Source organism: Pristiophorus japonicus, chromosome 8, assembly GCF_044704955.1.
Source record: "Pristiophorus japonicus isolate sPriJap1 chromosome 8, sPriJap1.hap1, whole genome shotgun sequence".
NCBI classification, from domain to species: domain Eukaryota; kingdom Metazoa; phylum Chordata; class Chondrichthyes; family Pristiophoridae; genus Pristiophorus; species Pristiophorus japonicus.
The window spans coordinates 176,067,716-176,081,361 of NC_091984.1; the positions used below are offsets into that span (position 1 = coordinate 176,067,716).

At 45.7% G+C, this 13,646-nt stretch overlaps 13 non-coding genes across 13 annotated transcripts; all 13 read right to left on the reverse strand.

Moving 5' to 3' along the window:
• Positions 1-67: 67 nt before the first annotated feature.
• Positions 68-149, reverse strand: trnal-cag (transfer RNA leucine (anticodon CAG)). The gene has a single exon. It is a non-coding gene; the product is annotated as a tRNA-Leu (tRNA).
• Positions 150-1,123: 974 nt separating this feature from the next.
• Positions 1,124-1,205, reverse strand: trnal-uag (transfer RNA leucine (anticodon UAG)). Its single transcript has one exon. It is a non-coding gene; the product is annotated as a tRNA-Leu (tRNA).
• A 974-nt stretch (positions 1,206-2,179) lies between these two features.
• On the reverse strand, positions 2,180-2,261 carry trnal-cag (transfer RNA leucine (anticodon CAG)). The gene has a single exon. It is a non-coding gene; the product is annotated as a tRNA-Leu (tRNA).
• Positions 2,262-3,235: 974 nt separating this feature from the next.
• trnal-cag (transfer RNA leucine (anticodon CAG)) lies at positions 3,236-3,317 on the reverse strand. The gene has a single exon. It is a non-coding gene; the product is annotated as a tRNA-Leu (tRNA).
• Positions 3,318-4,304: 987 nt separating this feature from the next.
• On the reverse strand, positions 4,305-4,386 carry trnal-cag (transfer RNA leucine (anticodon CAG)). The gene has a single exon. It is a non-coding gene; the product is annotated as a tRNA-Leu (tRNA).
• A 974-nt stretch (positions 4,387-5,360) lies between these two features.
• Positions 5,361-5,442, reverse strand: trnal-cag (transfer RNA leucine (anticodon CAG)). The gene has a single exon. It is a non-coding gene; the product is annotated as a tRNA-Leu (tRNA).
• A 974-nt stretch (positions 5,443-6,416) lies between these two features.
• Positions 6,417-6,498, reverse strand: trnal-cag (transfer RNA leucine (anticodon CAG)). The gene has a single exon. It is a non-coding gene; the product is annotated as a tRNA-Leu (tRNA).
• Positions 6,499-7,472: 974 nt separating this feature from the next.
• On the reverse strand, positions 7,473-7,554 carry trnal-cag (transfer RNA leucine (anticodon CAG)). The gene has a single exon. It is a non-coding gene; the product is annotated as a tRNA-Leu (tRNA).
• Positions 7,555-8,528: 974 nt separating this feature from the next.
• Positions 8,529-8,610, reverse strand: trnal-cag (transfer RNA leucine (anticodon CAG)). Its single transcript has one exon. It is a non-coding gene; the product is annotated as a tRNA-Leu (tRNA).
• A 974-nt stretch (positions 8,611-9,584) lies between these two features.
• trnal-cag (transfer RNA leucine (anticodon CAG)) lies at positions 9,585-9,666 on the reverse strand. The gene has a single exon. It is a non-coding gene; the product is annotated as a tRNA-Leu (tRNA).
• A 974-nt stretch (positions 9,667-10,640) lies between these two features.
• Positions 10,641-10,722, reverse strand: trnal-cag (transfer RNA leucine (anticodon CAG)). Its single transcript has one exon. It is a non-coding gene; the product is annotated as a tRNA-Leu (tRNA).
• A 974-nt stretch (positions 10,723-11,696) lies between these two features.
• Positions 11,697-11,778, reverse strand: trnal-cag (transfer RNA leucine (anticodon CAG)). The gene has a single exon. It is a non-coding gene; the product is annotated as a tRNA-Leu (tRNA).
• A 974-nt stretch (positions 11,779-12,752) lies between these two features.
• Positions 12,753-12,834, reverse strand: trnal-cag (transfer RNA leucine (anticodon CAG)). The gene has a single exon. It is a non-coding gene; the product is annotated as a tRNA-Leu (tRNA).
• Between the last annotated feature and the right edge of the window lie 812 nt (positions 12,835-13,646).

Below are 13,646 nucleotides of genomic sequence, written 5' to 3' on the forward strand. Positions count from 1 at the left end.
GGCCCCATTGTAAAACAGATGCCCATGCTTGTGCTGACAGAATGCAAGTGTTATGCAGGGAAAATTCTGGCAGCGGTGGGATTTGAACCCACGCCTCCGAAGAGACTGGAATCTGGATCCAGCGCCTTAGACCGCTCGGCCACGCTACCACTGGTAGCAGCTTCTGTTCTGGAACGAGTGACCGTTGAGTGAAATGTGACTTTGCCATGCGGAAAATAATAATTAAGGCAATTAAAGGGGTTGACAGTAAACTCTCGAGAAACGATTTTGCAACATACCGGTCACAGGAACCTACGTATCCACAGGGCAACAACAGAAATTAGGTGCATGTTGGGACAAACCAGTTACAACATTCATTCAATATTTATTCCTATATCAACATTACTGACAAAAACAGATTATCTGGTCATGATCACATTGCTGTTTGTGGGATCGTGCTGTGTGCAAACTGGCTGCGCCATTTCCCACATTCCAGCAGTGACTCACTTTAAAAATACTTCATTGGCTGTAAAGCGCTTCGGGACATGAAAGGCGCCAACACACTGCAGAAAATGTTACCCGATAGCTGGCAAAATGCGCGCTGTTGTGAGAAATACGTGTGTTGGTTGCATTGCAGGCATGATAAACTTAATGACTGGCGCTGCCTGTTAAGTGATGTCGTAACAATATACGTGTTGTGTGATTGCACAGGAGGAAGGATTGTGATGCAACTCAGTAAATGCGCAGAATTTGGAGCACATTTTTCTGCAGTTGCAGTCGGTTCATTGTCAGGGTGGCCGAGTGGTTTAAGGTGCCAAACTCAAAGATTGTAATCCTTACCTTACCAAAGGTTGGTGTATTCTGGGACGTGAGTGCCAAACCCACTTCTAGCGGCGTGGTTTCCAATCCCACTTCTGACATTAAATTTTTATCCACACAAATGCGGCCAGCGTGCAAAAAGCATGCTCAACTGGCCTTCAATTTTCAAGTGGTGACATCAAACTCTTCGATGGTATTGCCATTTGCCAACAAACTGAAGGCACCGCTCACAGTCCAAGTACGTTTCCACACCAAAATGGCCCCATTGTAAAACAGGTGCCCATGCTTGTGCTGACAGAATGCAAGTGTTACGCAGGGAAAATTCTGGCAGCGGTGGGATTTGAACCCACGCCTCCGAAGAGACTGGAATCTAGATCCAGCGCCTTAGACCGCTCGGCCACGCTACCACTGGTAGCAGCTTCTGTTCTGGAACGAGTGACCGTTGAGTGAAATGTGACTTTGCCATGCGGAAAATAATAATTAAGGCAATTAAAGGGGTTGACAGTAAACTCTCGAGAAACGATTTTGCAACATACCGGTCACAGGAACCTACGTATCCACAGGGCAACAACAGAAATTAGGTGCATGTTGGGACAAACCAGTTACAACATTCATTCAATATTTATTCCTATATCAACATTACTGACAAAAACAGATTATCTGGTCATGATCACATTGCTGTTTGTGGGATCGTGCTGTGTGCAAACTGGCTGCGCCATTTCCCACATTCCAGCAGTGACTCACTTTAAAAATACTTCATTGGCTGTAAAGCGCTTCGGGACATGAAAGGCGCCAACACACTGTAGAAAATGTTACCCGATAGCTGGCAAAATGCGCGCTGTTGTGAGAAATACGTGTGTTGGTTGCATTGCAGGCATGATAAACTTAATGACTGGCGCTGCCTGTTAAGTGATGTCGTAACAATATACGTGTTGTGTGATTGCACAGGAGGAAGGATTGTGATGCAACTCAGTAAATGCGCAGAATTTGGAGCACATTTTTCTGCAGTTGCAGTCGGTTCATTGTCAGGGTGGCCGAGTGGTTTAAGGTGCCAAACTCAAAGATTGTAATCCTTACCTTACCAAAGGTTGGTGTATTCTGGGACGTGAGTGCCAAACCCACTTCTAGCGGCGTGGTTTCCAATCCCACTTCTGACATTAACTTTTTATCCACACAAATGCGGCCAGCGTGCAAAAAGCATGCTCAACTGGCCTTCAATTTTCAAGTGGTGACATCAAACTCTTCGATGGTATTGCCATTTACCAACAAACTAAAGGCACCGCTCACAGTCCAACTACTTTTCCACACCAAAATGGCCCCATTGTAAAACAGATGCCCATGCTTGTGCTGACAGAATGCAAGTGTTATGCAGGGAAAATTCTGGCAGCGGTGGGATTTGAACCCACGCCTCCGAAGAGACTGGAATCTGGATCCAGCGCCTTAGACCGCTCGGCCACGCTACCACTGGTAGCAGCTTCTGTTCTGGAACGAGTGACCGTTGAGTGAAATGTGACTTTGCCATGCGGAAAATAATAATTAAGGCAATTAAAGGGGTTGACAGTAAACTCTCGAGAAACGATTTTGCAACATACCGGTCACAGGAACCTACGTATCCACAGGGCAACAACAGAAATTAGGTGCATGTTGGGACAAACCAGTTACAACATTCATTCAATATTTATTCCTATATCAACATTACTGACAAAAACAGATTATCTGGTCATGATCACATTGCTGTTTGTGGGATCGTGCTGTGTGCAAACTGGCTGCGCCATTTCCCACATTCCAGCAGTGACTCACTTTAAAAATACTTCATTGGCTGTAAAGCGCTTCGGGACATGAAAGGCGCCAACACACTGCAGAAAATGTTACCCGATAGCTGGCAAAATGCGCGCTGTTGTGAGAAATACGTGTGTTGGTTGCATTGCAGGCATGATAAACTTAATGACTGGCGCTGCCTGTTAAGTGATGTCGTAACAATATACGTGTTGTGTGATTGCACAGGAGGAAGGATTGTGATGCAACTCAGTAAATGCGCAGAATTTGGAGCACATTTTTCTGCAGTTGCAGTCGGTTCATTGTCAGGGTGGCCGAGTGGTTTAAGGTGCCAAACTCAAAGATTGTAATCCTTACCTTACCAAAGGTTGGTGTATTCTGGGACGTGAGTGCCAAACCCACTTCTAGCGGCGTGGTTTCCAATCCCACTTCTGACATTAACTTTTTATCCACACAAATGCGGCCAGCGTGCAAAAAGCATGCTCAACTGGCCTTCAATTTTCAAGTGGTGACATCAAACTCTTCGATGGTATTGCCATTTACCAACAAACTAAAGGCACCGCTCACAGTCCAACTACTTTTCCACACCAAAATGGCCCCATTGTAAAACAGATGCCCATGCTTGTGCTGACAGAATGCAAGTCTTACGCAGGGAAAATTCTGGCAGCGGTGGGATTTGAACCCACGCCTCCGAAGAGACTGGAACCTGGATCCAGCGCCTTAGACCGCTCGGCCACGCTACCACTGGTAGCAGCTTCTGTTCTGGAACGAGTGACCGTTGAGTGAAATGTGACTTTGCCATGCGGAAAATAATAATTAAGGCAATTAAAGGGGTTGACAGTAAACTCTCGAGAAACGATTTTGCAACATACCGGTCACAGGAACCTACGTATCCACAGGGCAACAACAGAAATTAGGTGCATGTTGGGACAAACCAGTTACAACATTCATTCAATATTTATTCCTATATCAACATTACTGACAAAAACAGATTATCTGGTCATGATCACATTGCTGTTTGTGGGATCGTGCTGTGTGCAAACTGGCTGCGCCATTTCCCACATTCCAGCAGTGACTCACTTTAAAAATACTTCATTGCCTGTAAAGCGCTTCGGGACATGAAAGGCGCCAACACACTGTAGAAAATGTTACCCGATAGCTGGCAAAATGCGCGCTGTTGTGAGAAATACGTGTGTTGGTTGCATTGCAGGCATGATAAACTTAATGACTGGCGCTGCCTGTTAAGTGATGTCGTAACAATATACGTGTTGTGTGATTGCACAGGAGGAAGGATTGTGATGCAACTCAGTAAATGCGCAGAATTTGGAGCACATTTTTCTGCAGTTGCAGTCGGTTCATTGTCAGGGTGGCCGAGTGGTTTAAGGTGCCAAACTCAAAGATTGTAATCCTTACCTTACCAAAGGTTGGTGTATTCTGGGACGTGAGTGCCAAACCCACTTCTAGCGGCGTGGTTTCCAATCCCACTTCTGACATTAAATTTTTATCCACACAAATGCGGCCAGCGTGCAAAAAGCATGCTCAACTGGCCTTCAATTTTCAAGTGGTGACATCAAACTCTTCTCAAACTCTTCGATGGTATTGCCATTTGCCAACAAACTGAAGGCACCGCTCACAGTCCAAGTACTTTTCCACACCAAAATGGCCCCATTGTAAAACAGGTGCCCATGCTTGTGCTGACAGAATGCAAGTGTTACTTGCAGGGAAAATTCTGGCAGCGGTGGGATTTGAACCCACGCCTCCGAAGAGACTGGAACCTGGATCCAGCGCCTTAGACCGCTCGGCCACGCTACCACTGGTAGCAGCTTCTGTTCTGGAACGAGTGACCGTTGAGTGAAATGTGACTTTGCCATGCGGAAAATAATAATTAAGGCAATTAAAGGGGTTGACAGTAAACTCTCGAGAAACGATTTTGCAACATACCGGTCACAGGAACCTACGTATCCACGGTGCAACAACAGAAATTAGGTGCATGTTGGGACAAACCAGTTACAACATTCATTCAATATTTATTCCTATATCAACATTACTGACAAAAACAGATTATCTGGTCATGATCACATTGCTGTTTGTGGGATCGTGCTGTGTGCAAACTGGCTGCGCCATTTCCCACATTACAACAGTGACTCACTTTAAAAATACTTCATTGGCTGTAAAGCGCTTCGGGACATGAAAGGCGCCAACACACTGCAGAAAATGTTACCCGATAGCTGGCAAAATGCGCGCTGTTGTGAGAAATACGTGTGTTGGTTGCATTGCAGGCATGATAAACTTAATGACTGGCGCTGCCTGTTAAGTGATGTCGTAACAATATACGTGTTGTGTGATTGCACAGGAGGAAGGATTGTGATGCAACTCAGTAAATGCGCAGAATTTGGAGCACATTTTTCTGCAGTTGCAGTCGGTTCATTGTCAGGGTGGCCGAGTGGTTTAAGGTGCCAAACTCAAAGATTGTAATCCTTACCTTACCAAAGGTTGGTGTATTCTGGGACGTGAGTGCCAAACCCACTTCTAGCGGCGTGGTTTCCAATCCCACTTCTGACATTAACTTTTTATCCACACAAATGCGGCCAGCGTGCAAAACGCATGCTCAACTGGCCTTCAATTTTCAAGTGGTGACATCAAACTCTTCGATGGTATTGCCATTTGCCAACAAACTAAAGGCACCGCTCACAGTCCAACTACTTTTCCACACCAAAATGGCCCCATTGTAAAACAGATGCCCATGCTTGTGCTGACAGAATGCAAGTCTTACGCAGGGAAAATTCTGGCAGCGGTGGGATTTGAACCCACGCCTCCGAAGAGACTGGAACCTGGATCCAGCGCCTTAGACCGCTCGGCCACGCTACCACTGGTAGCAGCTTCTGTTCTGGAACGAGTGACCGTTGAGTGAAATGTGACTTTGCCATGCGGAAAATAATAATTAAGGCAATTAAAGGGGTTGACAGTAAACTCTCGAGAAACGATTTTGCAACATACCGGTCACAGGAACCTACGTATCCACAGGGCAACAACAGAAATTAGGTGCATGTTGGGACAAACCAGTTACAACATTCATTCAATATTTATTCCTATATCAACATTACTGACAAAAACAGATTATCTGGTCATGATCACATTGCTGTTTGTGGGATCGTGCTGTGTGCAAACTGGCTGCGCCATTTCCCACATTCCAGCAGTGACTCACTTTAAAAATACTTCATTGGCTGTAAAGCGCTTCGGGACATGAAAGGCGCCAACACACTGTAGAAAATGTTACCCGATAGCTGGCAAAATGCGCGCTGTTGTGAGAAATACGTGTGTTGGTTGCATTGCAGGCATGATAAACTTAATGACTGGCGCTGCCTGTTAAGTGATGTCGTAACAATATACGTGTTGTGTGATTGCACAGGAGGAAGGATTGTGATGCAACTCAGTAAATGCGCAGAATTTGGAGCACATTTTTCTGCAGTTGCAGTCGGTTCATTGTCAGGGTGGCCGAGTGGTTTAAGGTGCCAAACTCAAAGATTGTAATCCTTACCTTACCAAAGGTTGGTGTATTCTGGGACGTGAGTGCCAAACCCACTTCTAGCGGCGTGGTTTCCAATCCCACTTCTGACATTAACTTTTTATCCACACAAATGCGGCCAGCGTGCAAAAAGCATGCTCAACTGGCCTTCAATTTTCAAGTGGTGACATCAAACTCTTCGATGGTATTGCCATTTGCCAACAAACTGAAGGCACCGCTCACAGTCCAAGTACTTTTCCACACCAAAATGGCCCCATTGTAAAACAGGTGCCCATGCTTGTGCTGACAGAATGCAAGTGTTACGCAGGGAAAATTCTGGCAGCGGTGGGATTTGAACCCACGCCTCCGAAGAGACTGGAACCTGGATCCAGCGCCTTAGACCGCTCGGCCACGCTACCACTGGTAGCAGCTTCTGTTCTGGAACGAGTGACCGTTGAGTGAAATGTGACTTTGCCATGCGGAAAATAATAATTAAGGCAATTAAAGGGGTTGACAGTAAACTCTCGAGAAACGATTTTGCAACATACCGGTCACAGGAACCTACGTATCCACGGTGCAACAACAGAAATTAGGTGCATGTTGGGACAAACCAGTTACAACATTCATTCAATATTTATTCCTATATCAACATTACTGACAAAAACAGATTATCTGGTCATGATCACATTGCTGTTTGTGGGATCGTGCTGTGTGCAAACTGGCTGCGCCATTTCCCACATTACAACAGTGACTCACTTTAAAAATACTTCATTGGCTGTAAAGCGCTTCGGGACATGAAAGGCGCCAACACACTGCAGAAAATGTTACCCGATAGCTGGCAAAATGCGCGCTGTTGTGAGAAATACGTGTGTTGGTTGCATTGCAGGCATGATAAACTTAATGACTGGCGCTGCCTGTTAAGTGATGTCGTAACAATATACGTGTTGTGTGATTGCACAGGAGGAAGGATTGTGATGCAACTCAGTAAATGCGCAGAATTTGGAGCACATTTTTCTGCAGTTGCAGTCGGTTCATTGTCAGGGTGGCCGAGTGGTTTAAGGTGCCAAACTCAAAGATTGTAATCCTTACCTTACCAAAGGTTGGTGTATTCTGGGACGTGAGTGCCAAACCCACTTCTAGCGGCGTGGTTTCCAATCCCACTTCTGACATTAACTTTTTATCCACACAAATGCGGCCAGCGTGCAAAAAGCATGCTCAACTGGCCTTCAATTTTCAAGTGGTGACATCAAACTCTTCGATGGTATTGCCATTTGCCAACAAACTAAAGGCACCGCTCACAGTCCAACTACTTTTCCACACCAAAATGGCCCCATTGTAAAACAGATGCCCATGCTTGTGCTGACAGAATGCAAGTCTTACGCAGGGAAAATTCTGGCAGCGGTGGGATTTGAACCCACGCCTCCGAAGAGACTGGAACCTGGATCCAGCGCCTTAGACCGCTCGGCCACGCTACCACTGGTAGCAGCTTCTGTTCTGGAACGAGTGACCGTTGAGTGAAATGTGACTTTGCCATGCGGAAAATAATAATTAAGGCAATTAAAGGGGTTGACAGTAAACTCTCGAGAAACGATTTTGCAACATACCGGTCACAGGAACCTACGTATCCACAGGGCAACAACAGAAATTAGGTGCATGTTGGGACAAACCAGTTACAACATTCATTCAATATTTATTCCTATATCAACATTACTGACAAAAACAGATTATCTGGTCATGATCACATTGCTGTTTGTGGGATCGTGCTGTGTGCAAACTGGCTGCGCCATTTCCCACATTCCAGCAGTGACTCACTTTAAAAATACTTCATTGGCTGTAAAGCGCTTCGGGACATGAAAGGCGCCAACACACTGTAGAAAATGTTACCCGATAGCTGGCAAAATGCGCGCTGTTGTGAGAAATACGTGTGTTGGTTGCATTGCAGGCATGATAAACTTAATGACTGGCGCTGCCTGTTAAGTGATGTCGTAACAATATACGTGTTGTGTGATTGCACAGGAGGAAGGATTGTGATGCAACTCAGTAAATGCGCAGAATTTGGAGCACATTTTTCTGCAGTTGCAGTCGGTTCATTGTCAGGGTGGCCGAGTGGTTTAAGGTGCCAAACTCAAAGATTGTAATCCTTACCTTACCAAAGGTTGGTGTATTCTGGGACGTGAGTGCCAAACCCACTTCTAGCGGCGTGGTTTCCAATCCCACTTCTGACATTAACTTTTTATCCACACAAATGCGGCCAGCGTGCAAAAAGCATGCTCAACTGGCCTTCAATTTTCAAGTGGTGACATCAAACTCTTCGATGGTATTGCCATTTGCCAACAAACTGAAGGCACCGCTCACAGTCCAAGTACTTTTCCACACCAAAATGGCCCCATTGTAAAACAGGTGCCCATGCTTGTGCTGACAGAATGCAAGTGTTACGCAGGGAAAATTCTGACAGCGGTGGGATTTGAACCCACGCCTCCGAAGAGACTGGAACCTGGATCCAGCGCCTTAGACCGCTCGGCCACGCTACCACTGGTAGCAGCTTCTGTTCTGGAACGAGTGACCGTTGAGTGAAATGTGACTTTGCCATGCGGAAAATAATAATTAAGGCAATTAAAGGGGTTGACAGTAAACTCTCGAGAAACGATTTTGCAACATACCGGTCACAGGAACCTACGTATCCACAGGGCAACAACAGAAATTAGGTGCATGTTGGGACAAACCAGTTACAACATTCATTCAATATTTATTCCTATATCAACATTACTGACAAAAACAGATTATCTGGTCATGATCACATTGCTGTTTGTGGGATCGTGCTGTGTGCAAACTGGCTGCGCCATTTCCCACATTACAACAGTGACTCACTTTAAAAATACTTCATTGGCTGTAAAGCGCTTCGGGACATGAAAGGCGCCAACACACTGTAGAAAATGTTACCCGATAGCTGGCAAAATGCGCGCTGTTGTGAGAAATACGTGTGTTGGTTGCATTGCAGGCATGATAAACTTAATGACTGGCGCTGCCTGTTAAGTGATGTCGTAACAATATACGTGTTGTGTGATTGCACAGGAGGAAGGATTGTGATGCAACTCAGTAAATGCGCAGAATTTGGAGCACATTTTTCTGCAGTTGCAGTCGGTTCATTGTCAGGGTGGCCGAGTGGTTTAAGGTGCCAAACTCAAAGATTGTAATCCTTACCTTACCAAAGGTTGGTGTATTCTGGGACGTGAGTGCCAAACCCACTTCTAGCGGCGTGGTTTCCAATCCCACTTCTGACATTAACTTTTTATCCACACAAATGCGGCCAGCGTGCAAAAAGCATGCTCAACTGGCCTTCAATTTTCAAGTGGTGACATCAAACTCTTCGATGGTATTGCCATTTGCCAACAAACTGAAGGCACCGCTCACAGTCCAAGTACTTTTCCACACCAAAATGGCCCCATTGTAAAACAGGTGCCCATGCTTGTGCTGACAGAATGCAAGTCTTACGCAGGGAAAATTCTGGCAGCGGTGGGATTTGAACCCACGCCTCCGAAGAGACTGGAACCTGGATCCAGCGCCTTAGACCGCTCGGCCACGCTACCACTGGTAGCAGCTTCTGTTCTGGAACGAGTGACCGTTGAGTGAAATGTGACTTTGCCATGCGGAAAATAATAATTAAGGCAATTAAAGGGGTTGACAGTAAACTCTCGAGAAACGATTTTGCAACATACCGGTCACAGGAACCTACGTATCCACAGGGCAACAACAGAAATTAGGTGCATGTTGGGACAAACCAGTTACAACATTCATTCAATATTTATTCCTATATCAACATTACTGACAAAAACAGATTATCTGGTCATGATCACATTGCTGTTTGTGGGATCGTGCTGTGTGCAAACTGGCTGCGCCATTTCCCACATTCCAGCAGTGACTCACTTTAAAAATACTTCATTGGCTGTAAAGCGCTTCGGGACATGAAAGGCGCCAACACACTGTAGAAAATGTTACCCGATAGCTGGCAAAATGCGCGCTGTTGTGAGAAATACGTGTGTTGGTTGCATTGCAGGCATGATAAACTTAATGACTGGCGCTGCCTGTTAAGTGATGTCGTAACAATATACGTGTTGTGTGATTGCACAGGAGGAAGGATTGTGATGCAACTCAGTAAATGCGCAGAATTTGGAGCACATTTTTCTGCAGTTGCAGTCGGTTCATTGTCAGGGTGGCCGAGTGGTTTAAGGTGCCAAACTCAAAGATTGTAATCCTTACCTTACCAAAGGTTGGTGTATTCTGGGACGTGAGTGCCAAACCCACTTCTAGCGGCGTGGTTTCCAATCCCACTTCTGACATTAACTTTTTATCCACACAAATGCGGCCAGCGTGCAAAAAGCATGCTCAACTGGCCTTCAATTTTCAAGTGGTGACATCAAACTCTTCGATGGTATTGCCATTTGCCAACAAACTGAAGGCACCGCTCACAGTCCAAGTACTTTTCCACACCAAAATGGCCCCATTGTAAAACAGGTGCCCATGCTTGTGCTGACAGAATGCAAGTGTTACGCAGGGAAAATTCTGACAGCGGTGGGATTTGAACCCACGCCTCCGAAGAGACTGGAACCTGGATCCAGCGCCTTAGACCGCTCGGCCACGCTACCACTGGTAGCAGCTTCTGTTCTGGAACGAGTGACCGTTGAGTGAAATGTGACTTTGCCATGCGGAAAATAATAATTAAGGCAATTAAAGGGGTTGACAGTAAACTCTCGAGAAACGATTTTGCAACATACCGGTCACAGGAACCTACGTATCCACAGGGCAACAACAGAAATTAGGTGCATGTTGGGACAAACCAGTTACAACATTCATTCAATATTTATTCCTATATCAACATTACTGACAAAAACAGATTATCTGGTCATGATCACATTGCTGTTTGTGGGATCGTGCTGTGTGCAAACTGGCTGCGCCATTTCCCACATTACAACAGTGACTCACTTTAAAAATACTTCATTGGCTGTAAAGCGCTTCGGGACATGAAAGGCGCCAACACACTGTAGAAAATGTTACCCGATAGCTGGCAAAATGCGCGCTGTTGTGAGAAATACGTGTGTTGGTTGCATTGCAGGCATGATAAACTTAATGACTGGCGCTGCCTGTTAAGTGATGTCGTAACAATATACGTGTTGTGTGATTGCACAGGAGGAAGGATTGTGATGCAACTCAGTAAATGCGCAGAATTTGGAGCACATTTTTCTGCAGTTGCAGTCGGTTCATTGTCAGGGTGGCCGAGTGGTTTAAGGTGCCAAACTCAAAGATTGTAATCCTTACCTTACCAAAGGTTGGTGTATTCTGGGACGTGAGTGCCAAACCCACTTCTAGCGGCGTGGTTTCCAATCCCACTTCTGACATTAACTTTTTATCCACACAAATGCGGCCAGCGTGCAAAAAGCATGCTCAACTGGCCTTCAATTTTCAAGTGGTGACATCAAACTCTTCGATGGTATTGCCATTTGCCAACAAACTGAAGGCACCGCTCACAGTCCAAGTACTTTTCCACACCAAAATGGCCCCATTGTAAAACAGGTGCCCATGCTTGTGCTGACAGAATGCAAGTCTTACGCAGGGAAAATTCTGGCAGCGGTGGGATTTGAACCCACGCCTCCGAAGAGACTGGAACCTGGATCCAGCGCCTTAGACCGCTCGGCCACGCTACCACTGGTAGCAGCTTCTGTTCTGGAACGAGTGACCGTTGAGTGAAATGTGACTTTGCCATGCGGAAAATAATAATTAAGGCAATTAAAGGGGTTGACAGTAAACTCTCGAGAAACGATTTTGCAACATACCGGTCACAGGAACCTACGTATCCACGGGGCAACAACAGAAATTAGGTGCATGTTGGGACAAACCAGTTACAACATTCATTCAATATTTATTCCTATATCAACATTACTGACAAAAACAGATTATCTGGTCATGATCACATTGCTGTTTGTGGGATCGTGCTGTGTGCAAACTGGCTGCGCCATTTCCCACATTACAACAGTGACTCACTTTAAAAATACTTCATTGGCTGTAAAGCGCTTCGGGACATGAAAGGCGCCAACACACTGCAGAAAATGTTACCCGATAGCTGGCAAAATGCGCGCTGTTGTGAGAAATACGTGTGTTGGTTGCATTGCAGGCATGATAAACTTAATGACTGGCGCTGCCTGTTAAGTGATGTCGTAACAATATACGTGTTGTGTGATTGCACAGGAGGAAGGATTGTGATGCAACTCAGTAAATGCGCAGAATTTGGAGCACATTTTTCTGCAGTTGCAGTCGGTTCATTGTCAGGGTGGCCGAGTGGTTTAAGGTGCCAAACTCAAAGATTGTAATCCTTACCTTACCAAAGGTTGGTGTATTCTGGGACGTGAGTGCCAAACCCACTTCTAGCGGCGTGGTTTCCAATCCCACTTCTGACATTAACTTTTTATCCACACAAATGCGGCCAGCGTGCAAAAAGCATGCTCAACTGGCCTTCAATTTTCAAGTGGTGACATCAAACTCTTCGATGGTATTGCCATTTGCCAACAAACTGAAGGCACCGCTCACAGTCCAAGTACTTTTCCACACCAAAATGGCCCCATTGTAAAACAGGTGCCCATGCTTGTGCTGACAGAATGCAAGTGTTACGCAGGGAAAACTCTGGCAGCGGTGGGATTTGAACCCACGCCTCCGAAGAGACTGGAACCTGGATCCAGCGCCTTAGACCGCTCGGCCACGCTACCACTGGTAGCAGCTTCTGTTCTGGAACAAGTGACCGTTGAGTGAAATGTGACTTTGCCATGCGGAAAATAATAATTAAGGCAATTAAAGGGGTTGACAGTAAACTCTCGAGAAACGATTTTGCAACATACCGGTCACAGGAACCTACGTATCCACGGGGCAACAACAGAAATTAGGTGCATGTTGGGACAAACCAGTTACAACATTCATTCAATATTTATTCCTATATCAACATTACTGACAAAAACAGATTATCTGGTCATGATCACATTGCTGTTTGTGGGATCGTGCTGTGTGCAAACTGGCTGCGCCATTTCCCACATTACAACAGTGACTCACTTTAAAAATACTTCATTGGCTGTAAAGCGCTTCAGGACATGAAAGGCGCCAACACACTGCAGAAAATGTTACCCGATAGCTGGCAAAATGCGCGCTGTTGTGAGAAATACGTGTGTTGGTTGCATTGCAGGCATGATAAACTTAATGACTGGCGCTGCCTGTTAAGTGATGTCGTAACAATATACGTGTTGTGTGATTGCACAGGAGGAAGGATTGTGATGCAACTCAGTAAATGCGCAGAATTTGGAGCACATTTTTCTGCAGTTGCAGTCGGTTCATTGTCAGGGTGGCCGAGTGGTTTAAGGTGCCAAACTCAAAGATTGTAATCCTTACCTTACCAAAGGTTGGTGTATTCTGGGACGTGAGTGCCAAACCCACTTCTAGCGGCGTGGTTTCCAATCCCACTTCTGACATTAACTTTTTATCCACACAAATGCGGCCAGCGTGCAAAAAGCATGCTCAACTGGCCTTCAAT